An 18,302-nucleotide genomic window follows, 5' to 3' on the forward strand; every position below is an offset into this window, starting at 1 on the left:
AGGGCATTGTAAGCAGATGTAGAGGGCTTAGGAAAACTTATTCACTCCTTTTCTTTATTTTATGTAATTATTACAAGAAGAGATAAGATGGAGTATTAACTATTGATTTTCTATAAAAGTCCCAAACAAAAATCTTATCTCAATATTTACAGCAAACTGATTGGCAAGCTTTGCTCTGGCACAACTGTAAAGTCTAACTGTATTTTCCTAGCGTTCAAAGGTGCTACCAGACACCACCTAGTTCAGTGGACTGAAACCAACATTTTGTGAAATTAAACACAATAGAAAATAGCAGTATTTTCTATGTTGTAAGAGAAATTTATTTCAGAGATCTAAGTGATATGTGCACATATATGTGTGTCATGATTGGGTCATGATGCAAAATATACTGAAAAAATTTTTGAATGCCACTTACCCCAGGCTACACAACTAATAATGGTACACCATGTAGGCAATCCTTAAGGAAAGGTCTACACAACACTTGTGGCCTAGTTTCAACTTGAAAACTCATTTTCTTGGTAAGGAGATGATTTCCACAGCTAGTTCTACTGCTCAGATATTAAAAAGCAAATTTCCCAAATTCTTGACATACACAATTTATTTAAAGTAAATAAACTGTGTAGTTTAGTTTTCATGTCATTTATCAATAAGGATGATTCTGGGCTAACATCTAACCATTTTTTTTTCTCAATTCTAATACATTCCCTTTAGCATTTCTGGAAAAGGCACATATCTTTACAAAGAAAATCAGAGTACTATAAACTGGAAAAGATCTTGGAGAACTAACCCAAATTCCTAATTTTATAGGTAAACAAACTAATGTCAAAAAATGTAAAACAGTCTCTTGATCCCCAGGCTAGTGCTCTTTTCTATGATACCATGCTTGTACTTTATTCTTACACCCTTGTGAAGTTAGAAGATAACTAAATACAATTACTACCAATTTACAAAGCGGAAGCTGAAGCAAAGAGATGCTAGGAAGTCTAAGTTCAAAAGGGTTGACACAATGCCACTCCTGCAAGCTTTACAGAAATTTGCCACTTTCAACATTCAGCTTTGACTTCAACTGAAGTAGGTTGTTCAACTTGTTTGCACCGAATGGATGTGTATATCCCAAAAGAGTACATAATGAACACATAACAGAGGAAGACAACAATCAGTATAGACATCACAAAGCACAGCTTTCCTTCTACATGCCCATTTCAGTCAGTGCATAATTCAATCAGGCATTTAAAACTCAGCTATAAACAGAACCCCAATACGTGAGGCGGAAAAAAGGTCAGACCCAATTTTGCAAAGAAAAAAATTGCTGAACATGGGACTGCACTTTGCAACAATAATTCTCCTATAGTTCAACTTACCATTCACGTCACAAACTCCAGAAAGAACATTGAGGCACAGAACTGACAAGGCATGGAACAGAACTTTGGGCTGCAGCCTGCCCCAACTCTTCTGACAAATACCCAACAGCAACAGGACAAAGCATCATTATGACAGAAATAAAAGGCTCTTTAGATGCTGCCTTTTTTTTTTATTCAATGAACCCACTCTTACACACAAAGTTCATGCCACGATGTCTCGAAACACAGTATTGCCAGATTATGCTATCAATGGGTCCAATAAATTCAGTACAAAACATTACTTCAAAAATTTTTATGTTAAATAATTAGCACATTTCAGAGACTACCACTATTTCCCTTAATTTAAATACTTAAAAACAGTTGCCATCTCCCAAACAGTTAAAAACAATAATAATTCAGTAAACTGTTTAAGAAAAGGGGGAAAAATCAGACAAAGTGAACTAAAAGAAAAAAATCTAGTTAAGTGATAAAGCCACAGGCTCCTCCCAAAGAAGATTATTGCATGTTACTAGCAGCTGGCCCCAAATTAACCATCTATCTTATCTACACTTCCCTCTAAACTATGAGCTATCGTTATTACAATAGACAATCCATTACTTACAAAAAAGATGAAGCTGCTGTACATTTCTTAAGCTGGTTTTTGTGTGGCACTTCTGATGCAATGCTGCCCTAAAAATGAACTTTGTTTTACACAGCAAGATATCCACACTCAGTGTGGTTAGAGCAAGGGTGGAGCCCACTATGGGGAAATAACACACCCAAGGCAGGCTTTAGTGAGAGCAAAACGCACGTTAATATTGCCACAACATTTTTCAGAGCCTCAGAGTCACAAATAATTGGTTAATCCTCCTAAAAAAAACAACAACAACAAAAAAAAAAAAAACAGGAGAAAAGTTCATGTTTGTAGATTAGCTTTCCTACCTTGAAGTGAACTATACACTCATTTCATTTTCATGAAGAAAGTGAAGATAAAATGCAAGATAGATCACGGCAGCTCAACCGACAGAATGTCAGGTGGAAGTGGACCACTAGAAAGGGAAGTCCAACCAGGCCAACTTCTAACTTTAGCAACAGCAGCTTTTACAAATCTCAAGGTGTCAGAAGCATTGCTCATTGTAAAACATTACTTTGGGCTATTTGCAGAGGACCTGAATGTGAACACAAATTACCTCCTTTCTTTCCTCACCAATGCTCTAGTTCTCCTAGCAACACAGAAACAATAAAAACATTTTGTTATTAACTAGCAAAAGTTGCCTTCAAAAACAAGGGATGTCATTTATGGATTTGCTTTGGCAGGATTGAAATGTACACATAAAAGGGAAAATTATTAATATTTTGATAATAATCACTAAGATGCATACTGCACTTTAAAAAATGTTGCAATCACCTGTTTTGAATAATTGCATATGAACTTTAAAATATTCTTTAATAAGAGGAATATAAAATACTGTCTAAAAATCTTTAAAATTTATCAGTTATTAAAATTATCAAACATCTGATTCTTAAAGTGCTTTTAACAATACTATTAATACTTTCTATATATACATATTCAGAAATACAAACAATAGTTATTTTTAATTGAATTCCTATAATTATGAAGTAAAAATTAAGTTTCTCCAAGTAAAATATCAAAGCATGTAAAAAATAGGCTATAGAACTGTTTACATAGAATTTTAAACGAATAATGGAAAAGGTTTTGAGAAAAGAACAGGAAATATTATTTTTAATGATGCATGTTGTCACATTACCCTAGCCAACTGCTACTCCTTCACATTGGAATAATAAATCAGTCTGGAGTATGGACATTCCAATATTTTGAGAGATGGCCTAGAACACTCTCTCTCAGGATCCTTGGGAGGGGATGCTGATTGATCTGTCCTTTGTTGGACTGTAAGGTCACTCTTGCTGTGTGATAAACTAACCATTACAAAAATACTCCTCTTATAGTGCAAGTGACTGATTTAATTATTTTTCCAACCATATATGTGATTATGAATCAATCACCTGTTGCCACTCCCTGCTCTTCCCTCATCTCACCCCCAAAATGAACAACTCAAAGGTAACAGTTGGATATAGTATTAGAAGAATCCCATCTTGATACTTTTTGGATTTGCACTGCTGGAAATGTCTGTTTTCAAGTCAAACCTCACTTTCACAGCTGCAAAGGAAATGACAAGAGAAGAAAAACACAGCCAATATATATCAGCAATTAATTCCATCCACAACTGTCCAGCTGTTTGTGCATGGAAGAATCAGTCTGTTTCCTTTAGGGGCTTTCACCACTGAAAATTGATACTGCACATTCAGAGACACAAGCTGTTTGTAACATGTCAGGAATGTACGCAAGATCACACAGAGTTGAAGAGACAAAATGAAATCCAGATCTAGTTTTCTTGGGACTTGCCAGTATTATTTCATAGCTTAAAAAAACACACCATAAAAATACCCTAATCACAGAGAGAGCAAAATACACGGAAAAATAGTCTCCCTTCTGAATATGACTCTTCCAATAAAGAGGAAAATCTGCCAGTGATATCAGATTTAGTATCACGAATAGACACTCTGATTTATTGACATAGACAAGGTGTAACATTCCTAGGAATCCACATGCCCCCAGTAGGTTAAACCCAGTCACTACTTTTTGGACTACTCGGCTGCTTGCCCAATGTGTAGTTAGTCCCTTTAAAACATCCTTATAAATGTGAAAGTTGTTGGGAACCAATGCTTTCACCATAGTCATGCAGAAAAGCAGGTTTTTCTTGGTCAGTCCAGACCTTATTTGGCACTCCCTGTTTCAGGGATTCATGTAAATTTACAGATCCAATCTTCTAGGGTAACTTTCAAGCAATCAAATTCTACACCCACCCCCTAGTTTTGTGGATTTTAAATAAAAATACTCTCTACTTGGTGCCAGAGGTTTAACAACTATAGTGCAGGCTTGTGTGAAACTCAGGAAGTATGCTATTCCTGCCCCACTACTCCAATTTTATTTCAAATATTTGTTTCATTTAAATCCTGTAAAATGTCATTTTGTTATACTATATTCTCAGTACGTTAAATGACTTGTGATTACTCTTATGAAAGTTAGAGAAAAGAGAAAGATGGCATTTGTAGAACAAAATAATTCACAACATACTCTAGCTTTCTTTTTGTAAAACAGGAAACTAGGCATCCCCATGATTGAATTCATTGTCATAAGGGCCTTTCCCTTCCCCTCCTGCCCACCAATCAATGTCAGCTGCTCAGGAGTTCATGCACTCCTAATGCCTGCACATTCTCAAACACAGCATAGATGGGACTCTCATTCTGGGCGCCACTAAAGGTCTGGAGCTTAACCAATGAAGAGAAGACAAGCTGTCTATTCCAAATACGAGAGTCAGAGAAACATTCCATAAATTTCCAAATGAAGATGGCTCTCAAGTGCCAGGACTCAAACCAGCACAATGAGAAGTTGTCTCCAACTAAAGTACTATAAATCCTGAAGGCACAAAATTTGATTTAAAACAAAAGCAAAAAAAAAAAAAAAATGAGGCACCTCAAATACACGGTGGAGATTAAAAATAAAGCACAAAATTTTAAAAAAGGAGGCTTTTCCCTTTTGAACAGATATCATCTGGTCAAGGATATATCTGGGATGGGAGGTGGGGAGGAGAAGTGAAGTTTAATCTCTGTCTGATGGTGACACTAACTTCTAGAAATGTGCTATAACTATGAGTGACTTAAAACAGCCACAGAGGTGAGCTTTGGTTGGCAAGCTTCAGCTCTGGGGGACATTTATTCCAGTTTAAAATGTCTAAGGGAAGGAACTTCCCCATCTACAAGGTGGGCTAAGGAAAGAAAAGGTCTGTTTGAGCTATTTAAATGGGGTTACTTAATTTCATGGTAGTCCAAGCAAAGCCCAGGGTGGCATTAACAAAAGGAGGAGGCCATAGATATAAAATTGTCAACTCATTTTACAAGTGAGTTTCCTTCAACAATTTATTATAGTTATGTTCTGAACATTTATATTTCTATATTTACTATTACTTTATTATAAAAAATTTCAAACATAACAGCAAATTTGAAGGAATTTTACAATAAGTACCATATAAACATTACCTAGATTCTACCATTAGCATTGTACTATTATACTTCTTTTGTCACATATCTATCTCTTCATCTATCCATCCCTCTATCCATCTATCAATCTATCTTATTTTTAGTGCATTTAAAAATAAACTTTAGGCTGGGTGAGTTGGCTTACGTCTATAATCCTAGCACTCTGGGAGGCCGAGGCGGGAGGATTGCTTGAGCTCAGGAGTTGGAGACCAGCCTGAGCAAGAGAGAGACCTGGTCTCTACTAAAAATAGAAAAATTAGCTAGTGTTGTGAAGTGTGCCTCTAGTATTTGGAAGGCTGAGGCAGGAGGATGGCTTGCACCCAGGAATTGGAGGTTGCAGTGAGCTATGACAATGCCACTGCACTCTACCTGGGGCAATACAGTGAGACTCTGTCTGGGGAAAAAAAAAAAAAAAGAGTAAACTACAAACAGTACACTTCCCCCCAAATATTTCAACATGTCAACATGCATATCATTAACTAGAATTCAATATTTGCTTACAACTTTTTGATGTGAAATGTACATACAGTGAGGTGTACAAATGTAAGTGAACACCTGGGTAACCCAAACTCATATCAAGATAATATAGAATATTACCTTCACCCTAGAAAGTTCCTTCATGTTTCTTCCTAGGCAATTCTCACTCCTACTCCCCAGAGGTAATCACTATTTTGATTTTAAATACGTTCAAATAGTTATGTCTTTGCCATCTCTGCATTAGAACATTCTCCACTACATCATATAACTCATACCTGGTCACACAGAATGACAACTGGCGATATGAACAAAATAGACAGGAAGAGTTTAAGAGATCATAAAGGTAAATGGAAGTGTAGACTTGTCTACTTCAACTACTCAACTTCTTAGGTTAGGGAAATGAAATTTATGAAGTTTTAGCTGCTTGTCTCAGTCAATTAACTGGGCAGTCATTTAGTGGCAGGGCCTAGTCTAGGGCTCTTAGGCAGAAGCTCTGTGCTTCATTTTAGGATGGTGGAGCCAAAGCTTTGGAGATATACTGGCTTAGAGGCAGAGCTCTCCCACCGACTGGCTGTGCATCTTAAGCTTTTTGGTTTTGGTTTTTTAAACTCCTTTGAGACTCAGAGTCCTGTCTGTAAGATAAGGAAAATCTTAACTCACTAAATTATACAGATTAAAAGAGAACCTTGAGGTTGGGCCTGTTGGCTCACGCCTGTAATCCTAGCTCTCTGGGAGGCTCAGGTGAGAGGATCGCTCAAGGTCAGGAGTTCAAAACCAGCCTGAGCAAGAGTGAGACCTCGTCTCTACTAAAAATAGAAAGAAATTAATTAGTCAACTAAAAGTATATAGAAAAAATTAGCCGGGCATAGTGGCACATGCCTGTAGTCCCAGCAACTTGGGAGGCTGAGGCAGGAGGATCACTTGAGCCCAGGAGTCTGAGGTTGCTGTGTGCTAGGTTGATGCCATGGCACTCTAGCCTGGGCAACAGAGGGAGACTGTCTCAAAAAAAAAAAAAAAAAAAAAGAGAACTTGGGAAAGTGCATGGCATTTTGTAAGTGATCAAAGGAAGGAAACACAGGAAATGGAGAAGAAACCGACAGTAGGAGGTAAAATTCAAGAATTGGCACATACATATATTGTTTTCTAAGCCTTTGTGCTACCTTCATGTTTACTTCTCATTTTGTATACACAAAAAACAACAGCAAATAATGTAGAACTCTGTATTTACTACTGAGGCAGGCAGTAATGAAATTATATCTGGAAAAAAAAGGCTACTTCTTTTCTCTTTGCCTTCTTGCTACGATGGAACTGGAGTGGTACAGGAAGGGAAGCACAGACTTTGGACTCTGTAGTGACTACTTACGCCTTTACACGGTACTTGCCCATCTCTGTATAAACAGCTCCCTTTGCCTAGTATGTTCTCACCCTTTTACCCACCAAGTAGGAATTCAGAGACTAGTTAAAAACCTAAGCAACTTTATCTACTCAGAACAAATTTAAAGCTCTTTCATCTAAGTGTCCATAATTCTCTGTTTAAATAACTGCATTACAGAATTTCTCATACTAGCTGGCTACTTCTTTCTATGAGTTCCTCCACTCAGTTGGGAGCATTTTGATATTCCAATGCCTAGCACAACACCTAGCCCATTGAAACCATCCATAAGTGTCTGCTGGATATGCCTGGGTAATGGGTATTCAGTTATGATCAAAGTAGCAACAAAACAAAATAAAACAAAAACAAAACTAAGGCTGAACACTCACTAAAAAGGAAATGAAGGAGCAAGGAGATGATCATAGGGTACAGTAAAAGGTACAAAACATTAAAATTAAAGAGATTAAAAAATCAACTGTGCAAACTTTTATGTGCTCAGAGAAGTGACTACAGCTAAGCATTATGTACCACTGGAATAATTCAGACTGTTATATGCTTTCTACACTTATCCCATGTACTGCTCACAACAACCTATCTGGTAGTACTCTTAACTATGCCCCTCTTTTACAGATAAGAAAATGGAAACTCAAGGAGCTTAAACAAATAAGGTCACACTAGTGACCTTAGTGTGAACTAGTGTAAATGGAGGTAAGTAGAGAAATGATTTTTTCATCACAAATGACTTCCATAACAGGCAATTCTGCACACAGTATGGAGGCACTACGTTAAAGAAAAACACAGACAGTTGTGGAAAAAAACAAATAGCACAAAAGATTCAGCTGAGGGAGCAAAACTCAAGGGCAGAAAAAAAGGCCAGAACCAAAAGCAAACCAAAGCCAAGGTGATAAGAGTTTGAGTTCTTTGCAGGAGTTAGCTTCATGAAACAGTCTGCCACCCTAAAGTTACAAAGCCTAAGTCAGAGATGTCCCTGGAACTAACTGTACGTAGGAGGGCTCAAGAATAGTTCTTATTCTCTCAGAGCTTTTGTTTTCCAAACCAAGTGTTCTCAGAAGTGATAATACAAAATGTATAACTACTTGATAAAAATACTGACCATAGTGTTCATGCTTGAGAAGATAATGAAAGCCTCTCCAAGCTGGTGAAATGCAACTCTTGTCTGCGAGCATCTCTGGCTACATTCTATAATTTCCCATTGAGGAATGCCTGGTTTTGCCTACCTTGAAAAGATGGATTTGTGAAGGAAAGTCTTCTTCTATCAGCCTACACTCCTAAGTTTAAAGCCTCAAATGCCACAACCCTCCGGTTTACCTCCAATACAACACTTCTTATACTGACAATTATCTGTTCCTGGTACACCTCTCATGGTACTGTCAACAACTTCAAGCAGAGAATCACTTGAGGCCAGGAGTTTGAGACCAGTCTGGACAACACAGCAAGACCCCACCTCTACAAAAAAATAAAAAATTATGGGTGGTAAATGAATACTGTCCTTTGTCTATTTAATACTTGATAGATGGTTATTAATTAAAAGCAGTAATCCAGGATTTACAGAGGAAGAAGTTACAGAAAAGGCAAGGTTGGGGATAAATCAACTATGGTTAATGTTTAAGGTTTTTTTTTTTTTTTTTTTTTTGAGTCAGAGTCTCACTCTGTTGCCTGGACTAGAGTGCCGTGGTGTCAACCTAGCTCACAGCAACCTCAATTCCTGGGCTCAAGAGATCCTCCTGCCTCAGCCTCCCAAGTAGCTGGGACCACAGGCATGCGCCACCATGCCTGGCTAATTTTTTCTATATATATTTTTAGTTGGTCAATTAATTTCTTTCTATTTTTAGTAGAGACGAGGTCTTGCTCTTGCTCAGGCTGGTTTTGAACTCCTGACCTTGAGCGATTCGCCCGCCTCGGCCTCCCAGAGTGCTAGGATTATAGGCATGAGTCACCTTGCCCAGCCATAATTTTTTTCCTGAATAAAAAAATGTATACAACAGAACCTACAATGATTGACAAGTTAAGCCTATTAAAGCTGAGGCTGAAATTCAGTAAATCATTAAGTCTAAAGATTAGGCATGATTCCCATTTAAAACAAAAGCCAGCCAAACTAATGAGTTGTATCTTCAAGGTTGCCAAACTTGAGATGGACAAACAAAATATGGCTTTGATTCTACCCATACACAATACTTCTAAAAACAATGTATTTTATTAACCACCTCTTAGATGAAGACAAAAACTACATTAAAAAAAACACGGAGTAAAAAGTGAAGAGTAAACACATATGTGGTATTAAAAACCTGTAATCATGAATAATTTCTGCTTTGGGAAAAAGCCCCAAAACAATAGAAAATATGTATAAAATAAAACATAATATAGCCACAACATGTGAAACATTCATGACACACATAATTTCTTGTTTTTATTTTCTAAATCTTTGAGGTATAATGTTTATTTTTAATTCTCGTGAGAATACTTAACATGAGATCTACCCTCTTAAATTTTTAAGTGTACAATACATTGATTATAGGTATAACAATGTTGTATAGAGCATATTCATTTTGTTTGACTGAAACCCTCTCCCCTTCAATTTCTTGTTAAAAATATTACTTTTGCTTTGATTTGTTCCATCTAAGTATATGGGGACTATGTAGGCATTTTTTTAATTGCTGCTTTTAAAATCTTTTTAGTTGGAAAATATGTTTTACATTTCAAATACTTTACTCAGTAAAAGCCATACCCCTAATTTTTTTAATCTTGGGAAACTTAAGTGTTATTTATAAATGATATTTCTAAAGGTTTTCCTCCAAAACGAAATCCAAGTACTTAGCTTCAAACATTGTTATAAGTTAGGGAGAATGGCAAAGCTGAAAAAATAAATCACATGACTTGCAGACCTACTAACAATCTTTGCTTCTCTGAGATCGAGCTCTAGAATTTGTGCTGCCTATCCACAACAGCTCAAACCCCTCTAAAACTAATGCTTTAATGGTCCTCAAATACTATCATAAGCTTTTTCTAAGGCAGGGCAAGAGACAGGTTTAGACATTTTCTCCTTATCTTTACCCCTCAACTCCTGCACAATTCCGCCTACTGTCAGTTAAAGTATCCTAACGTGTTTCTTTTTCCATTTGATGGTTGGTAGATTTGCCATCTATTAATACTCAGGAAAAATAGTAGCATGATAGAAGGTTTAACTAAAACAAAAACTGGTGTGTAAATATATCTCTTTGCATTTCAGAAGCACTTTCGTTTATTGCATCATAAATTCTACCCCCAAGTATTACTAAAGTTACAGAGTATAGCTATACTGATCATGTAATCTCTACTCTGATTCTAAATTTTTAAAATTATATTTAAAATCTAAGTTGGTAAATCAATTCACATTTTTTTCTACTTTCTGCTTAAATTCATTTATTCTATTAACAATTTATTCCACAACTATTATGTGCTACAACTGAACAGGCAGTACTGTAGAGAGTGCAAGAAATGAATAAGGCATTGCCCTTGTCCCGAAAATACTAACAATTTAGTGGGCCGGGGGGAAGAGAGAGGGAGAGCTTCTTTAATAATGATAGCACACTGTGTTGTTGTGTTATAATAGATGTATTATAGAATCAAAGGAGCAAATGTGAAAACTTCCCAAAAGCTTGGTCTAAAAATAAAAAAGAGCAGGTATTGGGGGATAAGAGGAGAAAGATATACAAAGATAATATGTTTCTTGATGAACTTATATTTTAACATGTGGATTTATTTTAAAAATTGCAACTAATACAAAAGGGAAATCAAAATAGTTACTGGATAACAGCTTATAGTGATTTGTATAATTTAAGCTACAGGAAGCCTACAATCTATTAGCAAACCACACAGTTGTGTGTCATGTGCTTTTTCTTTCCCTCTAATCTTTTGACTTGCAGGCTAAGAAAAGAAACTCTAAAGCCATTTATATCCTTTCTTAGAACAATGCTTGTTCTTATACTGCACTAACCAATGACTTAGAAATGATTAAGACCAATTATCTCGAAAGCCATCAAACTGTAATCTGCAACCACATCATGGAAAGAGGCATAAGAATGTTCTAGGTCAATATCAAGGTCAATAAACAAAGACATGGTCAACATGGCACAAGTATACCTTACCCTATGTGCTTAAATCCTTAAATACATCAAGTATAATTAAGTACATTTAATAGGATAGGGTGGGAAGAAGAAAGAAGTACAGCTAATCACAAGCACTGTTTTGTAAGGCACCTAAGTTCTAAAGTTTGTTTACCCAGAAAGATTTACATGTATGAGAAAGGTTACTGTTGTGGATTAGAAAAATGAGTTAAAGTGAAAAAATGCACATTTCTTTTGAGATGGGGTCTCAATATATTACTCAGGCTAGTCTTGAACTCCTGACCTCAAGTGATCCACCTGCCTCAGGAAATACACATTTAAAGGCAGAAGGGATGACATGTTGAACTGCTGAAAACAGATCACTTATTTTGATCAAGTTACTATTGATGAGAAAATGATATAAGGTTAACGTTTAGGGTATGTTTCTACATGGAAATACATAGAGATAACAAATCTGCATTTAACCATATTATATTGGAATGCAGCCAATTTATTAGGAGCATATATTTTACATAAAGCAAGGGCCATCTGTACTTTACATTCATGAATTCACACCTATCTAAGCTCTGGCACAGGAAAAACGCTGTTGCCTTTCAAAATGTCCATACTAAAGTTTTATCCTGGAGTAGGAATTTGTCAGTGAAACATGCATCTTTGGACAATGTGTAGATACAGTTTGTCCCTCAGTATCTACAGGGGATTGGTCCCATGACCTCCTATGGACACCAAAATCCACAACATTTAAGTCCTGATATAAAATGGTGTGATATTTGCATATAGCCTAAGCACATCTTCCTATATACTTTAAATCATCTCTAGATTACTTATAATACCTAATACGATGTAAATGTAACGTAGTCATTATACTGTATTTTTGTTATATTGTTATTTTTTATTGTTTTTTTGAATATTTTTGACCTGAGCTTAGTTCAATCTGAGGACATCAAACACTTAGATACTGATAGCCAACAGTAACTTCTTCAGAATATTTAGAAAAAAGAAGGGGGAAAAGCCCATGAGAATTGCTTTTGAACCTCTGAGAAGGGAGGTGACGAGAACAGTACAAAAACTGGGTGGAAGGGGGAAAAGAGAGGCTGAGACAGCAGAGGAAGAGACAATGTAAGGAGCCAAGAATGACGTAAGACAGTACGATCAAGTAACTGTGGCAGCCAAACAGGCCGGGCCACACCCACAGAGAGCTATGTGGCTTATTTCAAGGGGGTGGAACACTGAGCAAGTGAACAATTTTGGTTTTGTTAAACTGAAAGGTTGCACAATCCTATACATGGGGGAAGGAGAAAAAAAGGGGTGTGTTTCTAATATAGAAAAAGGATGTAATAAATAGCTATCATTTTTAAAAATACTAAACAAAAGAGAATAACGAAATCATAGGAATATGGCAAGTCAAAGCAAAAATAATTTGGCATTATTATTTGAGAAAGGCAATGCATATACCTTATACATGAAAATGAAAAACTGAGAACTTTGAGGAAAAGAAATATAAACTCTATGTAAACCCAGAGCATTATTTATTGACTGTCATGATAAAGCTTTTTATCCTGTGGACTATGCCAATCTTTAAACAAGAAACTCTCATAAAGTATACTGACAAGAATTTGGAGGTATGTGGATCAGTGTAAGGTTCTTCGCTCCAACTTTAAATTTGGCAGTTTATAGACGTAATTCTCAATGGCTGGGTTTTTAAAACTTACTCCAAGATAAGCAGGACTGTGACTCCTGTGGGCTATTTCCAAGTTATTAATCTGAAACAGCTCTCAACCCCTTTAAACTGATTCCTGCTGGTCCAATATAATAAATGATATGATGCTTTGAAGAAAAAAGGGAGTGGGGAAGGGAGATAGAAAGCCCACACTAACACCCCTTGGAGCTGCTTTTAAGTTTTTTAAAAAACTGCAACTGGGAAGCAATAAGATAATACACACTTACTACTATATTTGTCAATTATTGGCTAGAAACTACAAAAAGGATTTTGGAAAGGCTTTCTGCCAGAAGCAAATTACTTTCTTCAATCTCAAGTTTAACAGTTATTACGTTTATACTACACTCTCAGAAATGAAAGCTGAAAAACAGTGAGGTATCTCAAACGTTTTGTAGATAATTCAGCACATTAATCAAATCTATTCATTCTTCTAAGCATTAATACCTTCATTCAACAAATGTTTGCTTTTGCCATGACACAAAAGTCAAGATGTACCCGATAAACCAGAAAGAAGTTAGTGCACGTAGACTGGTGTTTTTAATACAGTCAGAACAGAGCAACCATCTGTAACTTGAACATTTTTGCTTATCAGCTTAAAAACAAAAATTTGTAACTAGGGCTCAAAAGAGGAATCTAAGCGCACAAACCACTCTCAACATAAAGTTATTATATATTAAATACTATTATTTCAATAATTTCCAAAAATTCTATAAACTTAATTGCATCTTAAAGCAACATAAACTGCTTAAAACTTACAAAACAATTTCTGAATCCCAGTCATAGTCAATAACTAGAAACCAGGTTTTCTTCAAGTCACAAGTTGTGGGTTAGGTAGAAAGAAGGTTCTTTCTATAAAAGTAGAAAGTTGTCATAGAGATACCTATATAAAGTTGTTATATAGATACCCATATAAAGAACCTTGAAAGGTTCATCCTCAGTTAAAAGGTAGACCAAGGGAAGAAAAAAAATATCCATTAACAGAGGGAACTTAAACACACACACACACACACACACACACACACACACACACACACACACACACACAAATCATAAAAGCCTTATCTGTCTTTTCTAGAATGCTGAGTAGAAAAAGTTTTCACTGTCAATCTTTAACAGGCCTACTCTCACAAGGATTTGGGAGTTTAATTTACATATCAGCATGGTCCAGAAAGCCCCATGCCAAGAGAGGAACATGAAGTGCTCTTAAGTTGGTAGCAACCTGAGACACCTGGCAAAAAGGAAACATAAATCCTATCTGGAGAAAGGTGCCCTCAAAACAGATTGACTAAGGAGTCCCACAGAAAAGGCCTGCCAACTTCAAAATTCAGAATTACAAAGCACATGAGTAAACAAACCACCTTAAAAGTCAGCAAACAACAGAGCAATCTGACACCCCCCTCCAAGAACTGCAGACAATGGGATAATTAAACATAGACTATAAAATAAATACCTTTACAATGTTTAAAACCCTTGGAGATAGAATTGGAAGCATAAGAGAGAAAAATGCTATAAAGACCAGCAGGTTTTAAAAACTGAGTTGGAAAAACTTCATGAATAGATTAAACAGCACACTAGACCCAGGTAGGAAGAGAATAAACTGGACTATAGATTTGAAAAAACTAGCCAGACTAGAGCTTAGAGAGACAAAGAAAAAGAATATGCAAAAGAGAGGCTAGGAGACAGAGTAAAGTTCAACATACCAGAGTTCCCAAAGAGGAAATAGATTGGGGAAGATGTCATATTCAAGGAGACCATGGCAAGAAACTTTCCAGAGTTGTCCAGAGACAGATTGCCTACAAATGACTGATAATTAGACCTGTAGCAGACATCAAGATAAAAATTTAAAAATAAGACAAATGTGAGAAGATAACTTTCAGCCTAGAGTTATATATCTAGCAAAACTATCTTTCAAGAGTAAAATAAAACATTGCCTCACTAAAGAATTTTATAAACTCACTAAAGGAAATTTCAAAGGATGAATTCCAGGAAGAAATTAAAACTGAAAGGAAGAGCTGAGATGAAAGAAAAAAGAATGAGTGAAGAAATTGGAATGAATACGTAAGAAAAAGAAATTAACACACACATAATTTATAAAACACTATATAAAAGAACAGCAATAACAAATGTAGGGGGTTAAAAACAAGGTGAGCTACAATCCTGGTCCTTAATGTCATATAAGATAGGAATGGAAAATAAGAGTGTTTTAAGATTCTTGTACTGTTCAGAAGAAGGGAAGAGATAGCTATTATTAACTTTAGACTTTAAGAATGGATGTTAACATTTAAGGGTATCTGATAAAAGATTATCCAGAATGTATTTTTTTAAAACTACTGAAATCAATAGTAAAAAGACAACCTAATTTCTCCTATTAGTAAAAGATCCAAACAGGCACTTTGCAAAACAATATCCAAATGACAAGTAAATACATGAACAGTGCCCAAAATCATTGGTCAGCAGGGAATTAAAATTTAAAACCACAATGAGATATCCTATAAACCCACTAGTATGGCTAAAATGAAAAAAAACAAACTGTTAATGCCAAGTATTGGCAAGGATTTGGAGCATCTGGAACTCTTAAACACTGATTCGATGTGTCAATTAGTACAAATACTTTGTAAAACCAGCATTATCTATAAAAGTTATAGACACATACTCTGTAATCCAGCCACTCCTCTCCCAGAAATACACCCAAAAATTGTGCATATATGAACACCTAAAACTATACACAAGAATGTTCATGGCAGATTTAATTTTAATAGCCCCAAACTGGAAACAATCCAGATACCCATCAGCAAAATGGATAAATTATTTTGTTCATAAAATGGAGTATGGTACACACAATAAAAAGGATGAACTATTGTTACATGCAACAATATGGATGAATCTCACAGAAAAAATGTTTGGCAAAAGAAGCCAGATACAAAAGAGTAGATAATAAATAATTCCATTTGTACACAATTTTGAAACAGGCAACACTACCTTACAGTATTATATGACAGGATTATGGCTAGCTTGTGGGAAAGGGGGAAATGCCTGAGAAGACACATCAAGGTGTTTCTGGTATTCTATCTCTTAATCTAGGTGGGATGTTTAACTACTCAGCATGGAGACATAATGGATTAAGAGATTCTCAGAATTTATTATACATCTCAAATTAGGATACTACATATTCTAATTCTCCACATCAACAATACAATGAATGGATTGAAACGTACAATGTAGCTTAAATCATCATAACGTTGAGTCACCCATGGCCAACAGCAATGTTAAAGATATTCCGTTGTTTGAATTCGACAGCTTTTCCCATCTTCAGATCTGGATACCATTTTTCAGTGATTAGAAACATTTTCAACAAATACATAAAACATTTAAATCTTAAATTAGGCCTCACTCATTAAAAAAAAATAGGACATTGTTCAAAACTAAATTATGTAAAATGAAAACGGAAGCCATCATGTAACCCACAGCAAATAATCAGGAATTATTTTTTCCCTTTATCACATTCTCTCTGCTGGGTTAAGATTCTGAAATTTCTGTTCAAAACAAATATATTTCAGTGTTACACAATCTTGCCCTGTCACAAGAGAATTTTCTGAATTCTCAGTGTAACAGAAACTTTACATTCATGTAAAGTACATGAACGTACTTTTGCCTAACATTGTTTTATGTCATAGTTCAAGAATCTGATAAGAATGTGATATGGGAACACATCTGCTAGTAGAGTGATACTTTCTGATATGGTATTGAAGAGCAAAGGCTGGGAGGAGGATTCCTAGAAAAAAAGATGTTTGGTCTCATTCACTAACTTACTAAAATTGGTTAACATTGTGAAAATTTTTGTGGGTACACTTCATGCTTTTTTTTTTTTTTAAGAGACAGGATGGTCTTGCTCTGTCGCCCAGACTAGAATGCAGTGGCCAATCATAGCTTACCATAACCTTGAATTCCTGGGTTCAAGAGATCCTCCTGCCTCAGCCTCCCAAGTAGCTGGGACTACAGGCACACACCACCACACGCAGCTAATTTTTTTATTCTTTTGTAGAGAGGAAGTCTTGCTATGTTGTCCAGACTAGTCTCAAACTCCTGGCCTCAAGTGATCCTCCCACAGTGCTGGGTTACAGGAGTGAGCCACCTCACCCAACCCATATTTTCAAATTATATAAAGACAGGTTTGTATTCTCAACAGTAAAAATCAGAGAGTCGTCAGCAGAACTGGGTTCACGCTCTAACTCAAAGGTCAGAGCTAGTTAGACTTTAGCTCTGATTCCAAATTATGGAACGACTTTGGCTAAGTTTTTCAGTCTTTCTAGAAGAGCCTCACTTTGCTCAACTGAAAATGAAAGGATTGGATTAGATATAGATAGTACAGCAACACAAGAGCAAATAGTTAATCCTTAATTAGCCAGTCCATTTGTTAAGATAGGTCTCTGTGCAAATGGACAATATTTGCCTTATTCCTCCACAAGCACCAAGATTTCATCTGTGTGTTTCAGCATTTATATGCACTGTAGGAAGAGTTTACCCTGTGTCAAGTACCTGTTTGCTTTACTCCTTACAAAAGTACTTCTTGAAGATGCTATCATTGTATGTTCCCAAAGGAAAGTTGACTCCAGTAAATCCTCTCTCACTTAGACTTCCAAGATCAAGTAGCAGGAAGGAAAACAAAACAAAAACCAAAAAACACCAAACCACACAATCCTTTTCTAGGCAGCACTACACCAATAAAAGTGAGCATTATTGAGTAAGGCAATCCCTAAGCCCCCATCCACTATGTAAACTGCCAAGAAGCCATCCACATTATCTGTGTCTACTTTGGCTGTAGTCTGTGGCTCCACCGGATGAGCCTCACCATCTGGAACACTGTGCCTTCATCCTTCTAAATCAAATAGCTCAGCTGGCTTACCTTTTTTCCCCTTTCCCCTATCATATAGTGGGACTTTGGGAGTTCCAGGCACTAAAATGAGAGAGACAACTGCGTTTTATCATAGCATAGAGCTCAGGCTCAATGAACATCAAATACAGCTGCAAGGATCTTTAAGGCCATCTATTCCAATTCTCTCTTTTCACTTGTGAGAATTCAGAGGCACCTAAGGTCACTAGCTAAGGGCACAGAGAATGTACAACTCCTGACTCGAGACTAGTACTCCTTC

The 18,302-nt window shown here is 36.2% G+C and overlaps 1 protein-coding gene across 8 annotated transcripts in view; it reads right to left on the reverse strand.

Annotated features, from left to right (window-relative positions):
• Window positions 1-18,302, reverse strand: part of ADD3 (adducin 3) — a 131,544-nt gene that overhangs the window by 60,786 nt on the left and 52,456 nt on the right. For 2 of the 8 annotated variants that reach the window (XM_012770961.2, XM_076009797.1), the window contains exon 1: window positions 2,283-2,401. The exons of 4 other annotated variants lie outside the window; for them this stretch is intronic. The gene's annotated coding sequence lies outside the window, so the exon portion shown is untranslated. 2 more of the 8 variants (XM_012770936.2, XM_012770973.3) reach the window with 2 other exon arrangements.

Source organism: Microcebus murinus, chromosome 14 (genome assembly GCF_040939455.1).
Source record: "Microcebus murinus isolate Inina chromosome 14, M.murinus_Inina_mat1.0, whole genome shotgun sequence".
NCBI lineage: Eukaryota > Metazoa > Chordata > Mammalia > Primates > Cheirogaleidae > Microcebus > Microcebus murinus.